This window comes from Pinus tabuliformis, chromosome 8 (genome assembly GCF_031772625.1).
Source record: "Pinus tabuliformis cultivar Carrire ecotype Pingquan chromosome 8, CPIR1, whole genome shotgun sequence".
NCBI classification, from domain to species: Eukaryota; Viridiplantae; Streptophyta; class Pinopsida; order Pinales; family Pinaceae; genus Pinus; species Pinus tabuliformis.
Window position 1 is genome coordinate 1,865,759,598 of NC_142294.1, and position 5,857 is coordinate 1,865,765,454.

A 5,857-nucleotide genomic window follows, 5' to 3' on the forward strand; every position below is an offset into this window, starting at 1 on the left:
GAAATGTGAAGATTCATCTCTTAACGATGCATCAATATACAATTACAACACAAGATTGAAATAACATGACACAATGCCTTTCTATTAATAATAAACAAATGTACATCATGAGTTCAAATCTAGCCTATAATGAGGGAGATACCAACAAAATTACAGAAGAACAAAATTATAGTATCCTTGCTATAGATATCGCTCGCTCCCATTTTCTATCTAAATCCTATAGTTTATACATCCATTCAGGCCTGCGACCGTAATAAAATTACATCCAGCGTTCCAATATGAGCCTTTCGGCTATAACAAACTAACAACAATAGTTCATACTAAGCCTTTTAGCTATAACAAACTGATAATCTTAAGCATTCGACTAGAAAACTAATCTTCATCATATCCCTGAATTATCTCTGCTCTGAGCCAAACTCTAGTTGATCGTTATGGAACAAGGTGTCCGCGTTACGTAGTGAGTTGTCACAAGAGTTTAGGATTCACCAATGGTGAAATAATCCTACCTGCATTCAACCATGCTAACGGAATGATCAATACATCACTTATCAAATACTCTAGGAGATGAAATATTAGTTGCAAATAATATTAAAGGTACAAATTCTATGAAAACAATTAATTAAGCACAGCCGTAACCCTTAAATATTAAATATAAAGCTAGTGTAGGAAAAGTCACGATTCCTGGACTAGTACAGGAATAAGGAGGTTGCATGGTTAAAACAGAGGTCTAAGGTTATGGTTTTCAAATGGAAAAGGGGTTAAAAATGAAGCAAGTTAGCCTACCAACACATATAATCATCATCCTTTCTGATACATTTTTTATATTCACAACTTCACTTGCTAGCCTACATGATAGCATCCCTAGAGTGTTCTATAGAATCTAGTTGCACTTCATGTTATTCAAGTCCAATGCCTCCTTAGGCTCCAAAAATATGTTGCTCCAAAACTACTAACATCAAAAACTAATCAAGATTGACTTATACTGGAAGCTGTTTTAGATACTTGTGTATTTCCTGTGTTTGGAAATTGACCTGCATTACTGCAAACTAATAACAAGGTAACCAAATCCATTTTATGATTCTTTCATGACATGTTTTTAAATATTAAGAGTAATTGATGCTATGGGTCATTTCAGTGTTAGAAGCAGATCCTAGTAAGCTAAAGAAAGTGTTTCAAATTTTAGATTTGCTAATTTAGCAACAATAAAATCCCCAAAAATTCCAAACATGCCCCAACTTATTAAATAACTATTTATCGTGTAATCAATTTTTCATCTTCGTTGTGTGCAATACTATTTTTATTAACATGGAGCACAAATAAAATTGATGGATGTTTGCCCAAAGAATGAAAGAATCCACATTACTCCATATTTTAATGAACACATAATATATAGGTGTCACGGAAGACTGCTCACCTGAAAGTTGTCTTAATAGTTTTATAATAGTACCAAATGCATATCCCATTGTAAATTTAACATCTGTTTTTGGTTGCAGTGATGTATGTACACTCATAGAGTATTGTTTCTTACCAATTATAATTTTTCATCTTCATAATATTTGCGTGTGGAAGTTGAAGAATTCACTGTAGAGGCTAAATATAGCTTTCAAAGCCTACAAAAATGGGTAATGGTAAAGAGACTAAAACATAGCTTTCAAAGCCTACAAAAATGGGTGTTAGTAAAATTATAAATTTGTGTACTTGGCCTTCAAATCATCCATTTCTGTTTTTCATGGATTCTTCCCTTTACTTGATGTCAACTTCTTCAGAAGAGTTGCTTCCACCAATTTCAAGATCTCCTCACCTGATAGATACTTCTCCCACACATTGACATTGGCTAGAAAGGAAGAAATATTATTTTATGTTAACTGAGAGGAAAGCTCCTTGGTCACTATGATAGGATCAAGATAGTTAGACCTGGCTCATATGCATGTATAAAGTTTCCATTTTGGTAGCCAACCAAAAATTGATAGGTAGCTTGACCAGATGTGAGTTTAGATATAGAAGGAATAACACATGAGTTTTCAATAGAAAGCATGATTATATAAGATGACATTCTGAAAAGGTTTGGTGCTTCAGAATCTTCAATTTTAAAATATTGTTTCTATTCCATCAGGACCTGAAGCAACACCTACCCCATTTGAAACCAAGACTTTATGTAGAGCTAGAAAACTTTGGATTGTCTTTCCTTATGCAAATAATGAAACTATGGATTCTCCATGTACAAGAAGCCATGCAGGTAGGGGAAGGGCATTGTGTGTAGATATTGTTGGTGCAACTGCAACTTTTAGTGCTCCCTTCAAGGAAGAAGTATCTCATAAATATTTTCCTCATAGGATCAAGGATGGTTTTTCATAGTCTACTGTAATAAACTCACCATTTCCATTTGGCCCAAACCCAACATACTGACCATGCCTATATATTGTTTCCTCATAGAACCGATGAGTTTGTCAGACTCCAATATCATGGAACCAAGTTACTTTGCTATTCATTTCAAATTGAAATTTCAAAACCTGTATACTTGTTGTTAAAATCTCACTTGTCGCTTTAGCCTAGTCTTGGTTTATTTTTCGTCATAATTCCTCTTGATGTTAAGGAAGTTAGATTGATTCTCAATGACAAAAAAAACATGAATCATCTTGAGCCCAAACTTAATCAATCTCATCATTTCTATGTACCCAGAAGTCTGGAGTGACTTCAAAAACTCTAATATGTACCTGTTGTGTTGTACAACAACCCCCCATTTCAAAAAAACTTTTACACAAAATTTTTAATAAGAAATGGGTCCCTTTTTAAATAAACTTAGTTAAGATTTGTGAGTTGATAAATAAAACTGGTATTGACCTCTTTACAAGAAAAATCTTTATCGAAAGCCCCAATGTAAATGATTCATTTTGTAAAGCCTTTTTGAAAAGCACAAAGTGTTCCTTTAAAAAACATTATAAATAATTCTACATTGCGATAAAGCGATCGGAGATTGCATATTGCAATGACAAAGGGACATACACAAACAAGGCCTCAACAAATCCTCTGATCCGATAAAGGAAATCGCAATCGACAATCGGAGATAGCAAGTGACCAAGGGACACACAAAAAATAAGGCCTCATCAAATCCTCTGACCCGATAAAGGTAATCGCAATCAGCAATCGGAGATATCAAAGGACAAAGGGACACACACAAACAACGCTTCATCAAATTCCCCAACCCGATAAAGGTAATCGAAATTGGAAATCGAGGAAATATATGACAAAGGGATAAAAGCACAAAGCCAAACCCCGATTGCGATCAATTAATTGGGCGTGCATCTCAAGAGGAAAACATACACTTAAACGGTTTGCATGCATGATACTCCACTTTGTTTTAATATTACTTTATCGGCAATCAAAGATATTTGCTACAAGTGATAAAGTCTCTCCCTTTGAAACTCCCAATTGAGATTTGAGATTTATCATCGATAGCCGATCGAGGAAATCTTAAGATACGCTTGAGATAATGATCAACGAGATGGGAATTTATGGTACTAATTCATCACGATTGGTGGCTTGAATGGCTAATAAATTTTACAGCGAAGAGTGTGTCCTTCAAAATATTTCATTCGTGGTAATTTTGTACATCCGATTTATCATACGACAATCACCCTAATTCTGTTCATTTTCATAGTAGCTTTCAGCGGCATATCCATGTATTACAGTTTGAAATTGTTTGTGTAGAGTTTCTCAGAACTCATGAATCCAGAGAAGATGGGGAAGAAATCTAAGAAGGCCAAAGCAACCCCTGTAGCCAAAGAACCAGGACCAAGCAAGAAGGGATTAATTTTAGATAGAACATGTCTCGATCTGGGAAGTGTGAGCTAAGAAAGCATTTATAATTTGATAGAAGCAGAGGAGCCCGAAGAATTATTAGAGGAAGCCAACCGATTCAACCAACAAGTCAGAGGGGATTCTCAAAGAGTTGGCATGTTCATACCTTCACAGGATAGCAGCACGGGCCAAGATCTTTCCATACACTGATGTGGTTAGATGGGTTGTCGAGAAAATCCCAACTTCAAATAGAGCATTTTCCACGGTCGATGGAAGGATATTCGGGTCGTTTAAACCTGAAGATCTCAGGAAAATGTACCATATACCTTAGCTCGAAAAGTGCTATAACAAGGCATTCCTGGAAGCGTTCTCAAAGGAAAATGACTTGGAATTAGACCCGATCAAGCACTAGAGGCATTTCCCGGAAAAACATAAGCATGATTCATCAGGTAAGTATTCTGTGGACTCACTAGCTTCTCCTTATTGTTATGCTGGAGCTATGATGTGTAGACTATGGGGACAACATGATTCTATAAAATTTTCTATAGATATGGTCCCATTAATGGAAGTAGCAATTAATGGTTATGTTATGGATTGGGCAAATATTTTGTCTGATAGACTAGCCACTGAGATATTAGAATACAAAAAGAAATCATTTACAACTTCCCAGATCATTCCTCCTTTCTACTATAGTGCATATATTCTGGATATTGTTTTTTTTTATTTTGAATTCCTAATACTCGGATGGAAGTGGACTTCCTAAGATCCCAACCCTATTCATATCTATCACAAGTAGTTGTGGATTTAGAACTTCACATAAGAAATTACGTGACTTTTCCTTTATTACAAGGTTAATTCGAGCCTCACAATGTTCATAGACATATCAGTTTAGTTCAATCCTTTAGAGAATTAAAAGGCCTTAGAAATTGTGTACAGTGAACCCAAACTTCATATCTTTGGATCAATTACATACCTCATTTAGGTGTTACTTCAATGAAATGTGCTGGGTTCAAGATTCCACATATGAAGTGGACTCACAGAACTCACACATTTTATTATCTTGGAGCTATGTCATAGAGGTAAGTTCCATAGGAAATTAGCATACTATGCCACAAATTTTTTTCCCTTTACATAAAGAATTAATGCCTCGCTAATCCTTTTTGAAATGCAACCTTAACTTGGCCTTGCATCCCAACTTTACCAAGGGTCTTGGCCCTCTTCTGAATTTACTTCATCCTAGTCACAGATGTATTTTAGAGATTATGCCTAGAATTTTCCCAGAACTTAGCTCCTTTTGAAGTCTAGTGCTTGTCTTCTTCAAACTTCTCTTACCACCTATGCTCTAATACCATGTTGAGATCTCTAGGGCATAAGCTAGAATAAATTGTTCTTAATCATGATAACTACTTCTATTGATCAGTTAGCATCAATTACATATCCAATATCATTAAAAATTTACACAAAATAAAAAAATCAACCAATAAACATGAAAGAACATTAAAATAACCATGACACGATGAGACAAGAGACACATAAATTAGGCCCAAGACTAGGGAAAATCCCATAAGAGGAAAACCAAGAAAATGTCTTTCCTTATGTGAGAGAGAGAGAGAGAGATTTAAGCAAAAACAACCATAACAAGATAATATCTAAACCAGTAACCAAGTACTAGATCAAGTGTCAAGCCATGTGCTAAATCCTACATTAGATTTTTGACCTCCTCCTTTTTCTCCCAACATCGTTGGAACATATATACAAAAGACATGATCAATGTTCCAAATCTGGAGGAGAGGTCTCCTTTATATAAAATTTGAATGGGGTTTGAATGGGTGTCTCTTATGGGCCCAACTGACTTAAAGTAATAGGAGGTCGAATTGAAATATTTGAAGGAAAAATTTAAATTTAAATTTTTTGTTTCTTCGCATGATGAAAATACCGACCATGGCTACTATATTTCCAACATAGAAAAACTAGACAACTTATCTGAAGGGGGCATATTGGGAAAACAACATAGATAATCATTTCCAATAGGAAATTCAATAAGAGAAAAGGCACCCTT